This window comes from Molossus molossus, unplaced genomic scaffold (assembly GCF_014108415.1).
Source record: "Molossus molossus isolate mMolMol1 unplaced genomic scaffold, mMolMol1.p scaffold_m16_p_14, whole genome shotgun sequence".
Lineage (NCBI taxonomy): Eukaryota > Metazoa > Chordata > Mammalia > Chiroptera > Molossidae > Molossus > Molossus molossus.
In genome coordinates, this window is record NW_023425349.1 from 79,038,327 (window position 1) to 79,062,853 (window position 24,527).

Below are 24,527 nucleotides of genomic sequence, written 5' to 3' on the forward strand. Positions count from 1 at the left end.
ACCCTCCTCCTCCTGAGCTCTCTGTGGGGCAATGCAGAGTGAGGGCTCAGAAATGACTCACAATGCTGGGGGATCTGGATGACACCCCACCTTCCCGGTGTTCTCTTTCTCCAGGTGAGGAACCACGGTCTTAGGGGAGACCTGTAATGTGCTGTGCTGGCCGGGGGAGGGGTGATGTGGTCCGCGTGGAGCCCTCCTCTTTCCCTTCTGATGCCATCTTTCCTGGTCTCTGGAGTGCAGGCGGCGTGTGCTTCAGCCTCCGCCGTGATCTAGGATTTTCTCTGGCCTCTTGTCCACAGATAGTTATTTGTTCTCATGAGGGGGAGTCATGCCAAGAGCAAACTATGTCTCCATCCTGGTGGCATCACCTGTATTATTTATGAATATTGCAATTTGATTCTCACATAGTGTTCAGTTCTGTGAAATATTATTCTTTTGATTTATTTTTAACCAAAAATGTGAAAAGCATTCTTCGCTCAGGACCATACGAAGCAGACGAAGGCGAGTCTGACCCCGTGGGCTGTCACCTGTGGAGCCGTGCCCCAGCCGGGCATTGCGGAGGCATCCTTTGACAGGGCGCGACATGTAGAAAACACAGGGAAACAGGAAGTTAAGGGGGCAATCTCCAGAATAAGCTGATTATGTGAAAAGAGGGATTGCCAGCCAGGACGTGTTAACCCCAAGGACATCCTCTGTAAAAACCGTGAAGTGGCAAGGAAATGAACTGCAAGATGGGTTAGATATTTTTCTCATTTCTCCTTTTAGTCTTTCTCTTAATTTGATGGATTTCAAGCTTCACAAAGGGCACTGCCTGTTGTCTGCTTGTGTCATAAATAGACTGCAAAAGAAGGAGTTGAAAATGTTACTCTGAAGTCCTCCCGCTCCTGGGTACACATGCACCGCACCCCATTTATATCTCCCTGAGGGCTTCTCACCCCCATGCTAACCGTGAATTGGATTTTTGTCTCAAAGAAGCAAGGCAGCATACGCTTTTCTGAAAAATAGAGATAAACAGTGTCAGTATTTTTTGAGTGATTTTTTTTTTTTTTTTTAGAGAGCTTGTAGGAAGAGGAAGAAACAAATGAACATTCTGGAATAACTACTATGAACTGAATATTATGCTAATATGTAAAGAATCTTAGTGTACTGTTTAGAACAAAGCCAGAACTAAGCACATTAAATACAATGCAGCAGTTATAATAATCACATATGGTCTTCTTTCATCTTAACAAAACAGCGACCTGCCTGGAGTACTAAGTCTGTTTTGCATTTAGAGAAAATAAAGCTTTTGAGATTGTTTTCTCGTGTTACATAATAGTAAGTGATGGCACTGGGTACCTAGTAGGCTCTTAATAAATATTTGCTAAAATTTGCTTGTATTGTGGTAAGAACACTTAATGTGAGACCTACCCTGGTAAAATTTTAAGTGTGCAACACAGCACTGTTAATTATAGACACTGTTGTAGGGCAGAGCCTGAGGATTTAATCATCTTGTGTAACGGAAACTTCATACCTGTTGATTAGCAACTCTCAAAGGAGGAGGTTTGAATTTTTTTTTTTTAATCCCCACCCAAGGACACTTTTTTATTTATCTTCAGATAGAGCGGGGGGGGAGGGGGGGAGAGGGAGGAAGAGAGAGACATCGATATGTACACATCGACTGGCTGTCACCCACACGACCCAACCAGGGCCGGGGACAAACTGCAACCAAGGTACGTGCCCTTAGTGGAAACCGAACCCGGGACTCTCTGGTCTGTGGGCCGATGCTCTAACTGCTGAGCCAAACTGGCCAGGGCAGGATTTTGATTTTTAAATGGTGTGAATCTACTGGATTTGAAATCAGTTCTCACTTAAAGCTTCTTGCTTGTACCTGGCACAGAATGCTGTCCATCCAGGAGACAGTGTTCATGCTGAGGTAGCTCACTGTCATACTGCTGTGGTCATACCTGATGAATCCAAGAAAAAAGATTCATCAGCAACGAAGGGAGAGGGAACTCCTTGACTCAGAACAGATGATGCCGCTAGGGGATGAGCAGGGCCGTGCATAGCGCTGTGCTTAGCTAAATACTTGGTGACTCTTAGCACAGGGCTTTTGCCAAGAGGGGTAAAAAACAACACTATTTATTGTTTATATAATTAGATCTTTCACCTCAATGAAAAAGGACATGTGCACTGAAGTGGCTACTCCAAGGGGACGTGGGTGTCTAACTACAGGACTCATCAGACCTAGGTCTCTAGACTCACCAGTGATGCTGATCTGAATTCAGAAATGGTAAAACCTCTAAGACCAGAGAGATTACTGGTCAGTTCTGCAACCACTCTGGCTGCCAGGAAATGTGAATCATTTATATGGGCACTTCATAGGGATGTGCAATCAAATCCCACTCGATAAATAATTTTAAATAATTCTCCTGCTCTGCCCTGGAAACTTGTCAGCCAGTAATCTGGGCCTCCCTTCCCTCCCCATTGCTCTCTGCAGCTTGGCAGCAGCTGAACCTTTAGGTGATAAGAGATTTGCTAATGTATCAGCTCAAAGGCACACATGTCCTGTTCCCAGTGTCCTCTCATTCCCTACCTCTCAAGACTCTGCCTCTCTAAGGATTCATTTCAATGTTCCCAATAATTACTGTACTCCCGAGACAGTGACTATGAGACAGACTTCAGGGCAACTGGCCTCTCATTTTCCAAAATACGATCTTCTGTTGCCTTGTCAGAGTGTTCTGGGAAATCATACCTTTCCTGTGCTGTACAATAGTATGACCCAAAGTAAGAGGAGATCAAGGTTGGGGGTCGGAGGGGCAGTTTTTTGCTTGGGAATGAAGTGAGGAAAAGGAGGAGTGTTTCATGTTTCTTTAAAATATAACTTTAGCCCTGGCTGGTTTGGCTCAGTGGTTAAAGCGTCGGCCTGCGGTCCGGAGAGACCCGGGTTCGGTTCCCGCTAAGGGCATGTACCTTGGTTGCAGTTTGTCCCTGGCCCTGGTTGGTCGTGTGGGTGGCAGCCACTCGATGTGTCCCTTTCACATCGATGTTTCTCTCTCTCTCTCTCACTCCTGCTCTATCTGAACAAAGAATGACAAAGTGTCCTCGGGTGAGGATTAAAAATAAATAAATAAATAAATAAATAAATAAATAAATAAATAAATAAAAAAATAACTTTAGCCCCGCTGGTGTGGATTGAGCATCGTCCCATGGACTGAGAGGGCCTGGTTTGATTACTGGTCAGGGTACAAGCCCAGGTTTCTGGCTTGATCCCCAGCAGGGGGCATGCAGGAGGCAGTTGATGGATATTTCTCTCACATCAATGTTTCTCTCTCCCTTCCTCTCTCTAAAACATCAATAAAAAACACATTTAAAAATATAACTTTAATAACAGCCAATCATGAGCATAGTTTTCTAGAACTACTAAGTAAACTATTTTCTGATGAAATAGTTTAATTTCAACAGACTACGATTTTCAGGTCTCCTAACTAACTAGAAACAAAAGGGTGCATTTTGTTGTTGTGGACATAATGATTTTCTTCTTTTTCCTGTTTCTGAATTTCTGCTTTTTATAGTTTAAAATTATTGTATTGCTTGTTTTTTAGAAAAATTCAGATAGAATTCCTTTGTTTCTTATATTTTCTGATATCTCTTTAATTTTGTTGTGAAGATATGTTTATATTTTAGTGCGAGCTGTTCAAACACTTTTATGAAAGTGAGAATGTATAGAGTATATTCTGGAAAAGGTAAATTTCTCAGACTAAAACCATAAGATTTAAAGATTCAAAATACATATGAAAAACCAGTCTGATGGTCAGCTCTGACTGGTTATTGAACAGCCGGCTCATATTTAACAGCAAACAGATACACTGAGGTCTGACTTACTTTAAGCATTGCTACTGGCAGATGCGAACATGAAGAAACTTTGACCAGGCAGGCCCCCTTGTCAGGGAAAAGCTTTACTGGAAGCTCCTAGGCCGCTGGCTGAGATGTCTTTAGGACGCTTAGAGATGCGTCCAGGTCTCTGGGAGGAGTGTGAGAGGTCATCCGGCTGGGACTCCTCTAGGAAGTGTCCCTAAGGGGCAGAAGAGCTTGCTATGAATGATATTGCTGAAACTGTTTTATCATTACATTGTCACACATCTAGGACCGAATGGGCGATGGTTTCTTAGGAGATTGGTTATATTATGAAGTAGCAGGTCGTAGGAGGAGGAAACAAGAAGGTTTTCTCCCTCTTTAAATTTGATACCCTGTATTTTTGTTGTTGTTGGTTTTTGTTTTTATTTACCATGATTGCACCTTGGTTTATTCTGTCAGCCCTTACTTTTATTCTGTTTGGGTGTTACAAGTTGGGTGAGTATTCTTCTGGGTTTGCCTAGGAGGGATGTAGTTTATTGTTATTGTCCTGATGTGATTTGGGTAAAGTGTGGTTTGCAGGTCTCTCTCTCTGCGGGGAGGGATCTAGGGGTGCGCGCACAGGGTGGAACAGCTTAGTTAGGGACCTGCATGCTGTTCAGAGGACCATGGGTGAGCAAGAGGGAAGCCAGTACAGAGTGTTGGTCCCTTGTGCTAGATAAAAGCAGGAGGGCGGGGCCATCCCCAGTGGAGACTGGAGGCAGGCTAATGAGCAAGTCAAGCGAGCAAGCGACTCGGAAGGCCTGGCTTGGCGGATGCTTCCTGAGCTCCCTTCCAGAGCTTTGTCTTTCCTGTTGGTGATTGTCTCCCCTGTGAGAGCAGTGAGATACATAACAAAAGGATTACACACCTGGGCAAGTTGTAGAGGTCTGAGAAAGCTTACAGAGTGCCCACACCCCTTAGCCTTGACTCTGTTTTGTGAACATGGATACTAGAAGTTCTCTTGAATTTCTCTTCTCATTTCTTATTTCTGAGAGTAGACTGCTCTCCATCAGATTCCTCCCTGTCCAGGGTGCACTGATTCCTTTGTCCTGATGGCAAACTCCCCTGATGCAAGAATATTAGACAATCATTGGCCAAACATTGGTCCCAAGAGGTCTGCTTGTATAGTAGGGACCATTTTGCGGAGCAAGTCCAATTCCAGTGAATCCTGGTGTAGTTCTTCTTCATGGTTTCCCATTTTAATTGCAGAGGATAATGAACCACTCAGCACACTGTAAGATGGGCCTGTGAGAACTGTTGACGACCCTAATGAAAGTTGGCATTGAGCCACTAGCTTAACCGGGAAGACTTGGGAAAAGCATACTTGAAGATTTCAGCTCTTTTCCTTCCTAGCTGCTTGAAAATTAGCCACCATCATGAACAACACAGTAACTATCCAGACCAGTAGTGAAGGGAAACAAATGGCCATTGACATCCTTCTCCCCAGGAAGACAACAGTACTTAAGAAATTAGTTTGGGAAAAACTAGCCAAAATATATAAAACCATACCAGGTGTCATCTTTGTATTTGCATCGGAACCCATTTTGGTGGTGGTGAGACAATTGGCTTGGGCATGATTTATGATTCCTTGGATGAACCCAAACATAGACTTGCAAGGCATGGCCAGTATGAGAAGACCTCAAAAAAACAGAGAAAGGAACACAAGAACAGAATAAAGAAGTCAGGGAACTGCAGAGGCCAATGTTGGTGCTGCGAAAAGGAGTCAAGCCCTGAGGATGTGGCTCAGTGGTTGAGCATCGACCCATGTGCCAAGGGGTCACCAGTTCAATTTCCAGTCAGGGCACATGCCCAAGTTGTGGGCCTGATCCCCAGTGTGGGACATGCAGGAGGCAGCCAATTGATGTTCTCTCTCATTGATGTTTCTATCTCTCTCCCTCTTCCTTCCTCTCTCTCTAAAATCAATAAAGAAAAAAATCGCCCTGGCCAGTTTGGCTCAGCAGTTGGAGCATTGGCCTGTGGACCAGAGAGTCCTGGGTTCGGTTCCCGCTAGGGGCACGTACCAAAAATAGATAGATAGATAGATAGATAGATAGATAGATAGATAGATAGAAAGAAAAGAACTCAACATTTTTCAGTGGTTTTATCTATGGTGATTGTGCACATTTTTCATGAGAGGATTAATAAACTAAGAACTTTAAGAGAAGATTTGAATATACCTGTATATGTATTTACTTATTTATTCTTTTACTCATGACTTCAACAAATATTTATTGAGCACTTATTGTCCAGTGCTATGCTGGGTCATGGGGATACGGAATTAAATAGATAATGATTCTTGATCTTAAGTAGCTCACAGTTAAGAGAAAGGAAAAGAAAATAATACCAAGGTTTATCACTGTGTGATGTGCTTGTCTTGATGAAGGTATCCACAGAATACTCTAGAAACAGAGGAGGGACAGTCAGCTCACTGTGGAAAAACCAGGGACCGCTCCTGAGAACGGCTGTAGCTGGACAGACAACCGCAAGTGAGGTGGAGGCTGTGGCGAGAAATGCAGGGGTGGGGGAGAGAAATGGTGCATTACAGCTGCAGTCAGCATGTGCGTACACGCAGGGCTATCCTTTTAAAAAAATATGTTTTAATTGATTTTAGAGAGAGAGAAAAGGGAGAGAGAGAAACACCAACCTGCTGTCCCCTGCATGCTCCCTGCTGGAGATGGAGCCCACACCCTGGCCTGTGCCCTGACAGGGAATTAAATGGCGACCTCTTGGTGCATGGGGCCATGCTCAACCACTGAGCCACACCAGGGAAGTGCTATCCTTTGTAACAGTTCTCCTTCAGTGAAATGAAAATCTGCATTAATATTAGAATTTCTTATTTAAGCTTTAAAAAGAAAGGAAGAGGAGTTACCTTATGTGCCACAAACAAAGTCATATTCCACACCTGCTGGTGGGCCCCCCCTCAACCAACTCTCCTCACCAGTCACCGCAGTCTGGCAGGACATAGGACATGAAGGGGATGAGCTGCTGTTTCGTCTCTAGTAACCAGCACTTGAAGCCTACTGCCCCAGCTCCCCGCTCCTTCTTACCCAGTATTTCTCCAGTGCTTGAGACAGAGAAGCTGGTCTCTCCCGGGGCCCACGCACAGAGGGAGAGAGTGGTTTACAAACAAGAAAAGTCTCCCTCAAATTTGATTTCATTAGGGAAGCATAAAATACATATATATAAAAGCATATCCCAGGAAAACATTCCCCCCATTATGTTAATTAAAGATGCTAACTGAAGTCTTACATAGTTCATTGCCCTGCAGATTGTGTTTTATAATCTTGACAACTGACACATGTCCAAATCAAGGTTCTGGAATGTCATGACCTTCCAGTGATGACCCACAGACACGGAGAAGGAGGCTCCATCAGCTGTTTGGTCCTGGTGCTGTTAAAACATGTTTCCCGTGAACATGGTCCTGCTCCTAAGACAGATTCATATAAGGAATAGCAAGTCTGCCTGGCTTTTCTTTCATGAACCTTGATGAAGGCAGAGGTTTTCTAACACTCAGGATGAGCTTACACTTTTAGGATTAAAGGGAGATAGGAGACCTCAAGGGATTGAAATCAATGGCACAGTACAGTAATCAGAGTATCTTTATCACCTACATCTCCACTTCAAGCAAATCTTAGAATATGCTCTCTCAATTTGCCTGATTGTGATACTTTGATTAAAGGTAAATTGGATTGTTGGTTAAAATGAAGATCTACTGCCTCAGGAGTTGGCTGCATTTCAGAAGGAAGGAGAAGAAGAACCCAGACTTACCTGGGGAGGGTTGTGCTTACTCAATAACTTCGTTATTACTTGGCAGGACTGCAAAATCTTTGACTCTAAGAGCATTTTTCTCTCATGAAATCACCAGAGCCCTGTGGTAAAAGTAGTTAAGTATTTAAAATTTTGCCTGGGAGGATTGTTTGTTATCTGTGCCTAATTGGGACATTTTCTAAACTGAAATGGCTCACTTAACGTAATAATCACCAATGGAAGAGTTTATTTTGAGTTTCACCTGTAATTATGACATCTTTGGGGATGGATGGCTTAAGCCTCCTTAAGTCGTAGCAATACATTGGTGAGTGCATTCAGCGAGCAAAGGGATCCTTCTCACGCAGGGTTGGCAGTCTTAAAGTGCAGTTTTGGCGGGGGCGGGGGAGGGGGTGGAAAGGCATTCACTTATGAAACTAAGATTTATTGAAACCAAGCACGTGTGCCAGGGTGTGTGTTTAGACACTAGAGCAAGGTGGAATAAGTCACACCCCCTGCCCAGAGGAGATCACAGCCTGGGGCGAGTCCTAGAAGCGAGAGAAGAGTCTGTAATGTATTGAGTGCCCTCACAAGAGGGCCAAAAAACGTGTGGGTGGAACTCGGGATGGAGCTACTCATTCTGTCTGAGGATATTAAGCGGATTCCCTGAGAGGTGATGCTTCACCTGGCCCTAACGGTAGGAAGGATCCAAGGCAGAGGGAGCCCCTGAGACCCAGCAGGGTGCTGAAAGGGCCCGATGGGTTGAAAGACAGTGTGATGGTGGCAGGTGGACCGGGGATGACCGTAGAGGAGAAAATGGAAGCTCTCGAATGCCAACTGGGGAGCGAGGGCTTCCTTCTTTAAACTCAGCCAATTGATGAAACAGGAAGTGCTCATTAGAGTACAGTCAGGAAACGCTTAATTTCACAGTTGTCCTCTAAATGGGCTGCGTTTCTCTGCCTAAATTGTGAAGACTTCATAGCGTTTTGTCACTTTCAGTTATGTATGATCAGAACCTCATTAGAAAGTCCAATGTGCCGTGAGTCAAACTTCCACTTTCTCATTCAGCTGAGCCCGGCCCCCTTCGCCGCAGCGCACCCCTGGCCTGGGGCGGGCCTGGTCCCAGACCTGGGCTTGCCGCCCGCCTCCTCGACTTTGGCTCCCTGGGAGTCTCCTGCTTCATCCTCATCCCAGCCCAACCTTTCTTCAAAAATATTTCTCCCCTTTCTTGCCCATCCCTGCCCTGTTCCCTGTGCTGTTCCCGGCCGCTTCAAGGTTGGGAAAAGAGAGGCGGTGGAGAGAAGGGCACACTCAGCCGTTGCCCTTTGTTTTTCTGGACTGTTAGTGCCCGTCTAGCAGACATTCGAATGCTTTCTTTTTTTTTTTTAAATTTTATTTTTGTTACAGATGTTTCTCCTTTTTTACCCCATTGACACCCTCCTCCCCATTCCCCCACCCCATCCCCGGCTTAAAATAAATAAATAAATAAATAAATAAATAAATAAATAAATAAATAAATAAATAAAGAAAGCAATGTGATGCATATGCAGGATATGCATATGTGATACATATGTGTGTACATACATATGTATATGTGTGTGTGTGTACACATACATGTTCATGTGTATTGTAATTTTTTTTTACCCGAATGGAAGCATAGAATGCATATTGCATTTCACTTTACATTTTCTACCAAATAATAAATCTTAGAGATACTTGACTCACACACACACAAAAAATGCTTTCTCACGGTGCGCCTTAGCGGGTTCTTCGGAGGTCTCTACAGAAGAGATGTCCGGTGTGCACTCGCCTCCTCTCGCTGATAGACTTGACCCTGCCTCAGTCCCTGCTCCCACCAACCCCACAACAGCAAATGGAAGCTGATTTACGGGAGGCAGACGATGGCAGTCAGCGCAGGGCCCTCCCCCGCCAGGCTCTGGCAGTGTGTGCCTGTAGTCCTGTGCTTGTACCAGGGATACCAGTAAGCGGTTTTAACAGGAGCAGATTAGATGCACGCCCCTGCCCATTCTGATCGCCCTTCTGGAGTACTTCCCCTTTGGTCTAGAGAACTCGAAGTGTTCCTGTGAATTTCTGGGGAGCTGGCTAAGGGAAAGTTGATTTGGGATTCTTCTAGTCAGGATTTAGTGGGATGTATTCATGTGGTTCCACAGTTAGGAGATTTTGCTGGCCACCCAGTGTGAAACGGCTTTCAGGAACATTCCAATCACTCGTGATCTGAAGGTGCGGGGACAGAGGTGCTATGGTCTCAGAAACACGGGGCAATAGAGCAGGGAGATTTGAAGCATATGAGGCTCAGAGTTAGGGTGTGAAAAAATTTCCCAAGTATCACAGATATGAAAGAAATGGGTCAGTTTCTAAAATGTGATGACAATTCTAAAACTTTATACGGCATTGCTGAAATAAAATTAAAGCAGAAACTTTCTAAACTATCAAAAATTTAAACAAATTAATTTAACTATACCTAAGGAAAGACTAAAGGGTCTTTGAATTCTTTCTTCTATTATTGTCATATAGAGCAGATTTCAAAAATTTGCAGGGAAAAAACAATTCTAGGGGAATGTTAGACAATGAATAAAATGTTATATTTTCTGGATTTTTGGTGTTAGTGTCATTTGTCAGCATTGTATTTTATTCTTATTCTAAATCTTTACTTCTGTGCCTAATTTTGTATACATAAAAGAAGACCCCCTAAATTCTTCAGGCCCCCTAACAACTAGACTCCCCCTTTCTGATGGGCTCATCTTTTCAGGTTAGCATCTGCTTGAGCAGTAAGCTTTCAACATGACTCATGCTTGGTGACTTTCTATGACACTTGGGCCACAAGAAATATGTGTTCATGCCTTGTCTTGCCACACTTAGGAAGGGTGACTTGCTTCAGAGAACTTACTCTCACTCAGCTCTGAAGCAAGGCCAATGAGTTCGTGTGCTCCGCTCAGCAAACGTCTTGCTTGGGGTGTTGTGAGAGCCGTGTGCCCTCTGACTAGGACCCTCCTGTTCCGTCCCACTCCCTGCACACACTGCCTCCCTGCCCCTTTCTCGGACCTCCAGGCAGAGGAGAGCAGGGGATGGGAAGGTCGGAGACTCCCTCCTAGGTCAATTACTAAATCACCTCAAGTAAACCTGTCCTGACTAGTTTCCTCAAGGATTCTCTAGCCTTCTTGGATGTGTGTTGGACAAAGGTCCCACGACAGGTTCTACTTTCTCGTATGGACAAGTCTTCCAGGGCATCTGACACCTGTTGTTAGAGAATGGGGGTATCTTCAGCTGCCATTTCAAAGGGGGCGAATTTGGGGGCAACTCCTTTTGTTCAAATTCGTAGTCCTTCCTTTGACCAAAGGTTTAAAATTTTTCCAACAGTCAGGCTACGAATCCAACAAAATTCCAGGCAGATCATTCAAGCCACGCAAAGGCATAGAGGGCAGAAAGCAAGCAGGCTAGATCCCCGGATATTACGGCAGCTGCAGCGGAGGGGATAGGAGATGAGGTCAAAAGAGACGATGTTAGAAAAGGGCCACATTGTGACCTTTTATAGGATATTTCATTGTTTCCCCAAAGGATCAATAATTCATTAAATCTGAGGCAGCTCTTTAACCTGTAGTGTTTTTGACATCCATTCCCCCCCCCCCTTTTATAGAGCCCATCCTTTCTGCACAGCCTCACCTCTAAAACTTCAAGAATCTGCTTTCATCTCTTTGGGTAATTGTGCCCTCTGAGTCACTTTCTCTCCAGTTTGTCACAGAGTTTGACCACTTCCAATGCCAACCCCTCCTCTATCGAAAGATGGATGCCAGAGGAAGCGAGCCCTTCGTGGTGGTTTAGAAAATGCTAAGACCCGAATGAGGACATTGGAATCCTAGTGACTGTTTTTCCCCTTGTCTTTTGGTTAAAGTTCAGAACAATATCAACATTGGTGTTTGAAGTCTGAAAGATAAGGAAGGAAAAATTTGGGTACTTTTGTTTAACAGACTGCTCTTTTAATTTATTTTTTATTTTATTTTTGTCCATCACCATTTACCCTCTCTATGTCCTCTTCTACTTCCTTTCATCCCCCCACCCCGCAGTCACCACACTTTTGTCCATGTTCATGAATTCTCTCTTTTTTTTCTTCTTTTTTCTCAGTCCTCCTATTCCCCCAACCCCGCCCCCACCACCAGGGCTGTCTGCCTGCTCTGTCTTTGAGTCTGTCACTATTTTGCTTATTACTTCAGTTCGTCCATTAAATTCCACATATGAGTGAAATCATGTCGTACTTATCTTTCTCTGACTGGCTTATTTTGTTAAGCATAATAGTCTCCAGATCTAGCTGTGTTGTTGCAAAGGATAAAATTGTCTTCCTTTTTATGACCAAGTAGTATTCCACTGTGTAAATGTACCACAGATTTTCTTTTTTTTATTATTAGTTAATTTTTTTACAGATGTTTCTCCTTTTACCCCCACTGATTCCCCCCTTCCCCTCCCTCCCCACCCTATCCCCAGTTTGTTGTCCATGTCCACTGTTCATGCACACATGCATATAAGTTCTGTGGTTTATCCTTCTCCCACCACCCCCTCTTCTGGGGATTGTCAGTCTGTACCGCACCTCCATGTCTCTGGGACTACCCCATTCCTCAGACTGTTATGTTCATTATATTCCACAAATAAGTGAGATCATATGATACTTGTCCTTCTCTGTTTGGCTTGCCTCACTCAGGATGATATTCTCCAGGTCCCTCCATGTCATCTCAAAGGACAAGAGATCTTTCTTTTTTACAGCTGCGTAGTACTCCATTGTGTATATGTACCACAGCTTTTTTATCCATTCGTCTACTGATGGACACTTGGGCTGTTTCTAGATCTTAGCTATTGTAAATAGTGCTGCTACAAACATGGGGGCACATATATTCTTTCTGAATGGTGTTTCAGGCTTCTTAGGGTATATTCCTAGAAGCAGGATCACTGGGTCAAATGGAAGTTCAATTTTTAACTTTTTGAGGTAACCATATTGTTTTCCATAGTGGCTGTACCACTCTGCATTCCCACCAGCAGTGTACTAGAGTCCCCTTTTCTCCACACCCTCACCAACACTTGTTGTTTGATGATTTGTTGATGGTGGCCATTCTGACAGGTGTGAGGTGATACCTCATAGTTGTTTTAATTTGCATCTCTCTGATGATTAGTGATGATGAGCATTTCTTCATCTGTCTCTTAGCCATTTGTATGTCCTGTTTGGAGAGGTGTCTATTTAGTTCCTCTGCCCATTTTTTAATTGGGTTCTTTGTCTTCCTTTTATGGAGTTTTATGAGCACTCTCTATATATTGGAAATTAACCCCTTATGTGATATATCTTTGGCAATTATGCTCTCCCATACAGTGGGTAGCCTTTCCATTTTTATGATTGTATCTTTGGCTGTGCAGAAGCTTTTGAGTTTGATAGAGTCCCATGTGTTCATTTTCTCCTTTGTTTCTATTGCCTTAGGTGATGTATCAGTGAAAATTGTGCTGCATATGATGTCTGAAATTTTGTTGGCTACATTTTCTTCTAGGATTTTTATGGATCCATGAGTCACATTTAAGTCTTTTATCCATTTTGAGTTTATTCTTGTGTAGGGTGTGATGGTCTAGATTCATTTTTCTGCATGTAGTTGTCCAATTTTCCCAGCACCATTCATTAAAGAGGCTGTCCTCACTCCACTGTATGCTCTTGCCACCTTTGTCAAATATTAATTGAGCATATTACCTTGTGTCCATTTCTGGGTTCTCTGTTCTGTTCCACTGGTCTATATGTCTGTTCTTGTGCCAGTACCAGGCTGTTTTGATTACGGTGGTTTTGTAGTATAACCTGAAATCTGGTAATGTGATCCCTCCAACTTTATTCTTCCTTTTCAAGATTGCTGTCGCTGTTTGAGGTCGTTTTTGGTTCCATATGAACTTTTGAAGTACTTGTTTTAATTCTGTGAAGTATGCCGTTGGTATTTTGATGGGGATTGCATTGAATCTATAGATTACTTTGGGTAATATGGACATTTTAATGATGTTAATTCTCCCAATCCATGAACAGGGTATGTGCTTCCACTTTTTTATATTGTCCTCTATTTCTTTTTTCAATGACCTGTAGTTTTCTGCAAATAGGTCCTTTATTTCTTTGGTTAAGTTTATTCCTAAGTATCTTAATATTTTTGCCGCAATGGTAAATGGGATTGTTTTCTTAGTTTCTCTTTCTGTGAGTTCCTCCTTGGTGTATAAGAATGCCATCAATTTCTTTTTTTTATTTTTTTTATTTTTTTATCCTCACCGGAGGATATTTTTCCATCCTTTGTTCAGGTAGAGTGGGAGGGGGAGAGAGGAACAGAGAGAGAGAGAGAAACATTGATGCGAAAGGAACACATCGAGTGGCTGCCACCCGCACAACCGACCGGGCCAGGGACAAACTGCAACCGAGGTACATGCCCTTAGCGGGAACCGAACCCGGGTCTCTCAGGACCGCAGGCCGATGCTCAAACTGCTGAGCCAAACCGGCCAGGGCGCCATCAATTTCTTGATGTTAATTTTGTATCCTGCTACTTTGCCAAATTCATTTATTAAGCCCCCTCTCGCCTCCTCGCAAGCCTACCAGGATTGAGTCAGTGTCCCTGGTTATGTGGTCCTCCAGGCTGCCTTTCGGTTGCTCCTTCCTGACAATTTGTCTTTATTTTCGTTGTAAATCCTGTTTGGTCCTGGGAGATGGTCTGTGTAGCTCCATTCACTCCACTGCCAGTTTTTTCCCCCCTCCAAAGTCCATCGTGTATCACAGATTTTCATCCACTCATCTACTGGTAGACATTTGCGCTGCTTCCAAATCTTGGCTATTGTAAATAACACTGCAGTGAACATAGAGGTGCACATATTCTTTCAAATTAGTGTTTCTGGTTTCTTTGGATAAATTCCCAGAAGTGGAATTGCAAGGTTACAAGGCAGTTCCATTTTTAATTTTTTGAGGTAACTCCATATTGGTTTCCAGAGTGTCTATATCAATCTACATTCCCACCAACAGTGCACAAGGGGTCCTTCTCTTTTCGCCACATCCTCGCCAATACTTATTTTTGATTGATTTGTTGATGATAGCCATTCCGACAGGTGTGAGGTGATATCTCTTCGTGTTTATTTTGTTTTGTTTTTTTAATCCTCACCTGAGGACATTTTTTTTATTTTTTTTTAATTTTGTTCAGATAGAGTGGGAGAGAGAGAGAGAGAAACATCAACGTGAAAGGGACATATTGAGTGGTTACCACCTGTACAACCCAACCAGGATTGGGGACAAACTGCAACCGAGGTACATGCCCGTAGCGGGAACCGAACCCGGGTCTCTCAGGACCGCAGGTTGACGCTCTAACCATTGAGCCAAACCGACCAGGGCTCATCGTGGTTTTAATTTGCATTGATCTGATGATTAGTGGTGTTGAGCATCTTTTATATGTCTGTTGTCCATGTGTATGTCCTCTTTGGAGAAGTGTCTATTCAGGTCTTTTCCTCATTTTAAATTAGATTGTTTGGCACTGGGCAGTTTGGCTAAGTGGTTAGAACATTGGCCTGCGGACCAGAGTCCCAGGTTCAATTCTGGTCAAGGTCATGTACCTCGGTTGTGGTTTGGTCCTGGCCCTGGTCAGGGTCGTGTGGAAGGCAACCAATCTATGTGTCTCTCTCACCTGATGTTTCTCTCTCTTTTTTTCTCTCTCCCTCACACTCCATCTGAAGATAAATGAAAAAATATCCTTGGGTGAGGATTTTAAAAAATAAATAAATAAATTGGATTGTTTGTTGGTTTTGTGTTGTGTTTTGTAAGTTCTTTATAAAGTTTGGATATTAACTCCTTATAAGATGTATTATTAGAAATGTGTTCTTCCTTTTAGTGGGTGGTCTTTTTACTTTATTGATGGTTTCCTATGCTGTGCAAAAATTCTGTAGTTTGATGTAATCCCAGTTGTTTATTTTCTTTTGTTACACTTACCTGAGGACATATATCATAAAAAATTATTGCTGATAAATGTCTGAGATTTTACCACCTATTTTTTCTTCTAGGATTTTTATGGTTTCGAGTCTACCATTTAAGTCATTAATCCACTTTAAGTTTATTTTTGCATACAGTGTAAGAAGATGGTCTAGTTTCCTTTTTTTGCATGTATCTGTCCAGTTTTCCCAACACCATTTATTAAATAAGCAAACTTTAGTCCATTGCATGCTTTTGCCTCCTTTGTCAAGTATTAATTGACTGTGAAGGTGTGGGTTTATTTCTGGGCTCTCTATTCTCTTCCATTTATCTACATGTCTGTTTTTATGCCAATACCATGCTGCTTTGATTACTATGGCCTTGCAGCATAGTTTGATATCAGGTAGGGTGATTTCTTCAACTTTGTTCTTCTTTCTCAAGGTTGCTGTTTCTATTCAGGGTCTTTTGTGTGCCATACAAATTTTTGAAACATTTTTTTTTTAATTGTATGTAATACTCCATTGTATCTGGATAGGCATTGCATTGAATCTGTAGATTGTGTAGTATGAAAATTTTAATGATGTTGATTCTTCCTATCCATAAACACGGTATATGCTTCCACTTGTTTGTATCTTCCTCCGTTTCTTTCTCTAATGTCTTATAATTTTCCAAGTACATGTCTTTTATAACCTTGGTTACATTTATTTCTAGGTATTTCATTCTTTTTGAAGCAATTGTGAATGGGATTTTTTTTTTAGTTTCCCTTTCTGACAGTTCATTATTGGTATATAAAAATGCAGCTGATTTCTGGATATTTATTTTGTGTCCTGCTACTTTATTAAATTCATTTATCAGTTCTAGCAGTTTTTTTTTTTTTAATGAATTCTTATTTATTTTTTTGTTACAGATATTTTACCTTTTTACCCCATTGGCACCCCCCCCCCCACCTTCCCTCCACCCTGTCCCCGGCTTAGTTGTCCATGTCCATTGGTCATGCATACATGCATATAAGTTCTGTGGTTTATCTCTTCCCACCTCCCCACCCCCTATCCCCTCTTCTGAGGGATGTCAGTCTGTGCCCTACTTCCATGTGTCTGGGTCTACTGTATTCCTCAGACTGTTATGTTCATTATATTCCGTATATAAGTGAGATCATGTGGTATTTCTCTTTTTCTCTAGCAGTTTTTTGATGGAATCTTTAGGGTGCTCTATGTACAATATTATGTCATCTGCAAATAATGACAGTTTTACTTCTTCCTTTACAGTTTAGATGGCTTTTATTTCTTCTTCTTGTCTGATTGCTGTGGCTAGAACTTCCTGTACTATGTTGAATAAGAGTGGTGAAAGCGGACATCCCTGTTTTGTTTCTGATCTTGAGAGTAATGCTTAAGTTCCTCTTTTTTTTTTTTTGCCCATTGAGTATGATTTTGGTTGTGGGTTTGTCATATATGGCCTTTGTTACATTGAGGTATGTTCCCTTTATTCCCACTTTGCTGAGAGTTTTTATCATAATTGGGTGCTGGATTTTATCAACTGCTTTCTCTGTATCTCTTAATATGATCATGTGGTTTTTATTCTTCAATTGGTTTATGTGGGTATCACATTTTATGTTTTATGGATATTGTATCAACCTTGAATCCCTGGAATAAATCACACTCGATCATGGTGTATGATCTTTTTAATGTACTGCTGGATTCAGTTTACTAACATTTTGTTGATGATTTTAACATCTAAGTTCATCAGAGATATTGGCCTATAATTTTCTTTCTTTGTCATGTATTTATCTGGTTTTGAAATTAGGAAAACACTTGCCTCATAAAATGAGTTTCTAAGTCTTTCTCTTGAGTTTTTTGGAATAGTTTGAGAAGAATAGGTGTTAGCTCTTTTTTGAAGATTTGCTAAAATTCACCTGTAAAGCCATCCAGTCCAGGGCTTTTGTTTCTTGAGAGTTTAAAAATTTTTTTTATTACTGCTTCAATTTCACTAGTTGTAATCTGTCTATTCACATTCTCCAGTTCTTCCTGATTTAATTTTGGAAGGGTCTATGTTTCTAAAAATGTATCCCTTTCTTCCAGATTGTCCAATTTAATGGTGCATAGTTGTTTATAATATTTCCTTACAATCTTTCTATTTCTTTGGTGTCAGTTGTTACTTCTTCTCTTTCATTTCTGATTTTATTTATTAAGGTCCTCTCTCTTTTTTTCTTGATGGATTTGGTTTAAAGTTTGCCAATCTGGTTTATCTTTTCGAAGAACCAACTCTTGGTTTCATTGATCTTTTGTATTGTTTTTTAAGACTCTTTCAGTTATTTCTGTTTCTGATATCTATTATTTCCTCCCTTCTACTTAGTTGAGCTTTGTTTGTTGTTCTTTTTCAAGTTTCTTTAAGTGTGTAAAGTTAGATAGTTTATTTGAGCTTTATCTTGTTTCTTGAGATAGGCCTGTAATGCTAAGGATTTCCCTCTTAGGACTGCTTTCCTTGTGTCCCACAGATTTTGGGTTCTCATTTTCATTCATTTCAAGGTATCTTTTGATTTCTTCCTTGATCTTATTAACACATTCATTGTTTAGTAACATGTTATTTAACATCCATGTCTTTGTGTGTTTTTTAGTTTTCTTCTTGTGATTGATTTTAAGTTTCATAGCATTATGGTCAGAGAAGATGCTTAATATGATTTCAGTCTTCTTAAACTTATTGAGACCAGTTTTTCATTCTAACATGGTCTATCCTAGAAAACATTCTATGTGCACTTGAAAAGAATGCATATTCTGCTACATTCATGATGGAATGCTCTGAAGATATAAATTAAATTCATTTCATCTAATGTGTCATTTAAGGCCTCCATCTCCTTATTGATTTTCTGTAGGGAAGATCTGTCCATTGATAGCAATGGGGTGTTAAATCTCCTAATCTTAATGTATTACTGTCATCCTCTCCCTTTATGTCCATCAAGATTTGCTTTACATATTTAGGTTCTCCTGTGTTTGGTGCATATATGTTTACAAGAGTTATATCCTCTTGTTGCATTGATATTTTTATTATGTAGTATCCTTCTTTATCTCCTTGATTTTAAAGTCTATTTTTTCAGATATAAGTATTGCTAACCCAGCATTTTTTCTTTTCTTTCTAGTTTTATGAAGTATCTTTATCCATCTCTTTACTTTTATTCTGTATGTATCTTTCCTTCTGAGGTGGGTCTCTTGAAAATAGCATATACATGGGTCTTATTTTCTTATCTATTCAGCTACCTATGTCTTTTTATTGGAGCATTTAAGCCATTTACATTTAAGGTGATTATTGATAAGTATGCATTTATTGCCATTTTATTTTTTAACTGTATTTCTCTGTTTTGGTTTTCTATTCTATTTTTTCTTCTTTTACTTCTTAAAACAAGTCCTTTAACATTTCTTACAATACTGGTTTGGTAATAACAAACTCCTTTAGTTTTTTCTTGTCTGGGAAGCTCTTTATTTCTCCTTCAATTTTAAATGATAGCCTTGCTGGGTAGAGTAGCCTTGGTTTTTGTTTTTAATCACTTTAAATATTTCATGTCATTCCCTTCTGTCCTGAAATGTTTCTGTTGAGAAATGAGCTGACAGTCTTATGGGAGCTCCCTTGTAGGTAAACTGCCTTTCTCTTGCAGCTTTTTTTTTTTTTTAATCCTCACCCAAGGATATTTTTCTATTTATCTTCAAATAGAGTGGGAGGAAGGGAGAGAGAGAGAAACATTGATATGAGAGGGACAAATCAGCTGATTGCCACCTGCATGATCCCAACCAGGACCAGGCACAAACCACAACCAAGGTACATACCCTTGATCAGTATTGAACCTGAGACTCATTGCTGCAGGCCAACGCTCTAACTGCTGAGCAAAATTGTCCAGGGCTTTCTTGCAGCTTTTAAGGTTCTCTCTTTGTCTTTAACTTTTGGCATTTTGGTTATGATGTGTCTTTGTGTGGGCCTCTTTGGGCCCATCTTGTTTAGGATTCTGTGCTTCCTGGACTTGTATGTCTTTTTTCTTTACCCTGTTAGAGAAGTTCTCAATCCCTTGCTCTCTCTCTTCTCTTTCTGGTACCCCTATCATGTGGATTTTGTTACACTTCATATTGTCCCAAAGGTCCCTTAAACTATCCTCAGTTTTTAAAAAAGTCTTCTTTTTGTTGCTCTGATTGGGTATTATTTTTTCTATCTGGTCTTCCAAATCACTGATTCACTACTCTGCTTCATTATGCCTGCTGTTTATTCCTTCCCATGTATTCTTTATTTCAGATATGGAATTCTTTGTTTCTGACTGGTCCTTTTTTATAGTTGCTATATCTTTTTGCATGCGGTTGAGCATCTTTATAATCATTACTCTGAACTCTATATCTGATAAATTGCTTACCTCCCCTTCATTTAGGTCTTCTAAATAATTCTCTTGTTCCTTCATTTCAGGCTTGTTTCTTTGTCTCCCCATTTGAGCTGCCTGTTTGTGTTTCTTTCTGTGTATTAGATAGATTTGCTATGACTCCCAATCTTAGTAGGGTGCCTTATGTAGTAGTAGGTGACCTGTGGAACCCAGTGGCACAGTCTCCCTGATCACCATAACTGGATGCTCTAAGGATGTTTCTTGTGTGTATTGTGTGGGCCCTCCTGTTGTAATTCAGTCTTGATTTCTCTTGGCCCATACATGTGTAGGCTCAACCCTCAGGCTGGCTGACAGTGACACACAGGCTGCTGTGTAGGTGCTGATCACTCAAAACATAATTCACTTCAGCAGTGTTTGGTGCCTGCCAGTATCTCCTTGGGGATATGTTGCTTGTGAAGCTTATTGGATCTTGCTGTTGTCTGATTCTGGCCACTGGGTGTATTAATTGTGGGCCTCTTCAGAGGAACTCTGTGCAGGCAAATATTAGATGCTGTCTGTGATTGGTGCTGAGTAACTTGTCTGGAGCTATCAGCAATCCACAGCTTGTGGATCAATCTCCCTCTGCTTGTCTTTGGTGTATGTGGAAAGGTCCAAGCAGTGTACCAAGGTCTGCTTTTACTAGTCCTGTGCCCAGGAGCATGTCAGGCAAAGACTCAAAGCACCTAGGGATCTGCCTCTGCCTGCAGGCTGTCTGTTAGTCTCAGTCACTTAATGAGCCTCTGGTTGTAGTCCTTTAGCAGGACATAATCTCCATAGGGTGGGGTAAGAGGGATTTCAATGGGTGGTGCTATTGCTTTTCCCCCAGGCTAATACAGTCTGTGTGGCCTCTTCTTTAATTCCTTGGTTATAAGGTTTCTCTCCAGATAGTCTTCAGTTGGTTATTCAGGATGGTTTTTCTATATTTTAGTTGTAATACCAGTTTGTTCCTAGGAGAAGGTCAGTGTAGCTTCCACCTAATCAACCACCCTCTTGCAATCCCTCTACCCACTGATCTTTTAAAAAATGCTTTACTTGACCTCATTTTATTGGATTCTCACAAAAAACTCATAGGAAGTAGGATTCCAATTATGTCATATGAGGATAGTGAGACAAGGGTAGAGTGAATTGGCTAAGGTCACTTGGCTTCAGGGACAAAGTCAGGTCTCTAGTTCTAACCCCCTAATTTACTTTTCCATGTGGTATTCTTTCCTTTGGAAGGCTCTGAACAAGGAAACAGAAGAGCAGAGCAATTAAAGGGAATGGAGAAAGTAGAGTGAGAACAGAGGCAGGTTGTTGACTAGCTTTCCTCACACTACAAGAAGACCATGGGTAGCTTGGGGTCCAGGTGTCAGTTTGGGCCCAAATGAAGCTGTTTGGAGACTCAGAAGAATGGATCAATCTCCAGAAATTCCTTCCTAAATGAGACAGTGGAGATATCTCTTAAACAGACCAGAGGAGATGCAATCTGCTGTCATTTTTGGGAAACTTTCACCAGGCTTGATGTCCTGGGGAGGCCACATTTACAAATGCTACAGTGTATCTTTAGGTGAATTCTTCTCTTTGTTTGGTAAATACTCTCAATATTGTGATCATGTTTTATGAATTTTTCTTAGGTTCATTATACAGCATAAAATGTCCACCATTGTGTTGTTAAAGACAAGGACTTCTATGTGATATTTTGGCTTTTATTTTTCTTTCCTACCTGTACGTTAGGTCAGTTCAGCAGCCAGCATGATACTATGTAATATAATTTGGCATAATAATGATAAAGGTTTGAGACCAACCTTTAGGGTATAGCACAACATAATGGAGCTTTAATTTTAACAACTTAATATTCTAATGACTCTTCAGGTATTTATTTCAAAGTATATCTATCTAGTTAACAGTCCCAGAGGCCACAAAGACAGCTTCTCACTCAGAGAGTATGTGCCTGTTTCACTTCTACACTTCTGTTTTGTAATTATTAGAATGCATAGTATATGAAAAAGTTAAATTATTTTTGTTGGCTTTACTTATAAATGTTTGAAATTAGAATTTTGGTGGAACTTTAGCTATTATGCATAAAAGGAATAATTTATTTTATGTACTGGGTGAGAATAAAAACTATTACAATGCATTTTCAATATTGATGCTACTTTTTTTCCATGGAAAATAAATATATCACCAATTTTATATCACTCTAATAATAACTTTGATTGGCATAGAATAAAGTATCTTGGCTGAAATAAAACAACAGATGTCTGCAAATTTCTGAGTTATTGGTTTGTACAATGTACCTTGCAGTATGTTTTTGCATGGTAGTGGTGGTGGCATGGGTGCATACAGATGGTCCACCCTACCTAACTTGTAATGTTTCTGACTCCTCTCATGAAATTATTTTCTTCTATTAAATCACAGTTCTCACTGAACTCAAAGCAAGAAGTCACCTTCCTTCTTCCTGGCCAAATTGTACCCTCATAGAGGCATATACATTCTAGTCTTTAAAATTTTCATAAATTAAAATTTAAAAAAATTTATTCTACCTACTTATAGTGTGATATTAACAGTATTTGTTATCAATAAAGTTTAAAATGTCTGTATTGTGTTTTGTCTATGATGTCATATGAAGTATTTGGGATCTGTACTTTGAGAACCACGAGAGGCCAAAATTTATATTCATATGAGGAGAAATTTGAATTTCTGCTGAATTTTTTTCCTTCTAATTATGGATAAATTCCAAAGAGGAAATTAATATAATATCCTGTGTGAGGAATTCCTTTGTAAGTCAACATGCTAACAATGTTTAAGAATCTACATATGTTGGTAATCTTGACTATGGTTAAGTCTTTTACTAGGACAAATTTTAAAATGTCCATTTGCAGCACAAGTCACCATTGAACTGGCTAATTTGCATATGAAAGCTATGGTCTGTCCAATCATGTGCATCATCAATAACTGATTTTATTTGCTCTTAGGCCAGATAGATAGCACCTATGATAATGTATTATCTCCATTTGTTAAGTTTTCACCTTTATATTTGGTTAGATGAATTTGTGGTACAGATAAAAATGAGAGTGTTTTGCAAAGAACATCAGACTAGAAGTGACCTATGGGATTAAATTCCAGATCTCTCTTGAATCACACATGTATATATATGACCTTGGGCAAATCACTCCACCTCCTTTGGCCCCATTCAGTTTCTTCAACTGTAAAATGAAAATTTGACTAGATCATTTCTAAGGGCCCTTCCAAGTCTGTGATTTTCTTTTTCATTTTTATTTTCTTTCCAACTGAGAAGAGGAAAGGTTGAAGGACTGTATTAACATCGAGAACACTGAGCCAAAGGACACATGATTTTATGCATGTCTGTCTCTCTGAAAGAGTTCACAGATTTCACAGTGGGAGATTCTGACCCTGTCACCTTGATACACTCATGTTTGAGGAGGCTCCTTTGGGCTTTTGTCAGCCCTAGGCTTTTCCTCACAGAGAGTGCCTACAGGCTGGGGCACTCGCATCTTGCAATTATTTGAACACCTCCTGTATTTGCAACCAGTTCATTTTTTAAGCAATGCTCTCACTAAATGAACAAAGTTGCCTCAAGTGACTATGACATATGTTTCCCTATACATCCAGTAATCCATTAAGGTTGCTTCAACTTATGCATACCTGCTAATTGCCAAACCTGCCATGAGATTTCTAGCACTTAGAGAACTTTGCAGGTTTGCTAGTGCTCAGTTAATTCTTTAGCACTATTTTCTGTGTCCAAAGAGTATTGATACAAGAAGATGTTAATTCCTACATAAAATGGCTTTATTCTTTGCCATCTCATTTTAACATTTTCTTGTTTATAGGTTCATAGGCTCCTTAGACTTCCAGGTTTTTTGTTTTGTTTTGTTTTTTATCCTTCATTTGCAGCCTTCATGAGACTAATGAGCTCCCCTCTCCTCAAGGGGAGGTTGGATTTCTCCCCGCTCAGAGATGATGGGGTTACAGAGACACACCAGGGCTGAAGTCCTTCGGCACAGTGCTTCTTTGCATAACACACTCTTTTATGACATCTTGGGCTCAGTTACAATCAAGAGTAGATGTAGAGAGATCTGATAAAGCAAGAGATTCCTAATCCTTTTCCAGATACCCTGCCTTCACTTTTTGGCATCTTAGTTGTCAATATGATTAATTTTTGTACTCATTCAGACCACAGCTGTTTCCCTGCCTCAAGGGAAGCCACCGACCTCTCCTATGCTTTTTGCTTTCCCTCACGCCTCTGGTACTTTAAGGGAACCAAGAGAAGGTAGATACCTACTGAATGTATAAAAAGCTAGTTTTTCCCAATTTGACCATTGATCCCTCATAAACTCTCCTGCAAAGTTCTCTAAGTGCTAGAAATCTCACGGCAGGTTTGGCTTTCTAAATCATGTTAAGGTGAAGGTAATTCTGTTGTTTAGTTACTCTTTAGAATTCTTATCTTCTAGCCTGTATTCACCTCTTCTCTGAGTTCATGGTCTGGCTTTGCAACTGTTGATGTAGAATGGATGAAATTTTTACTTACATGTATCTTAATGACCACTTCAAGTTTGG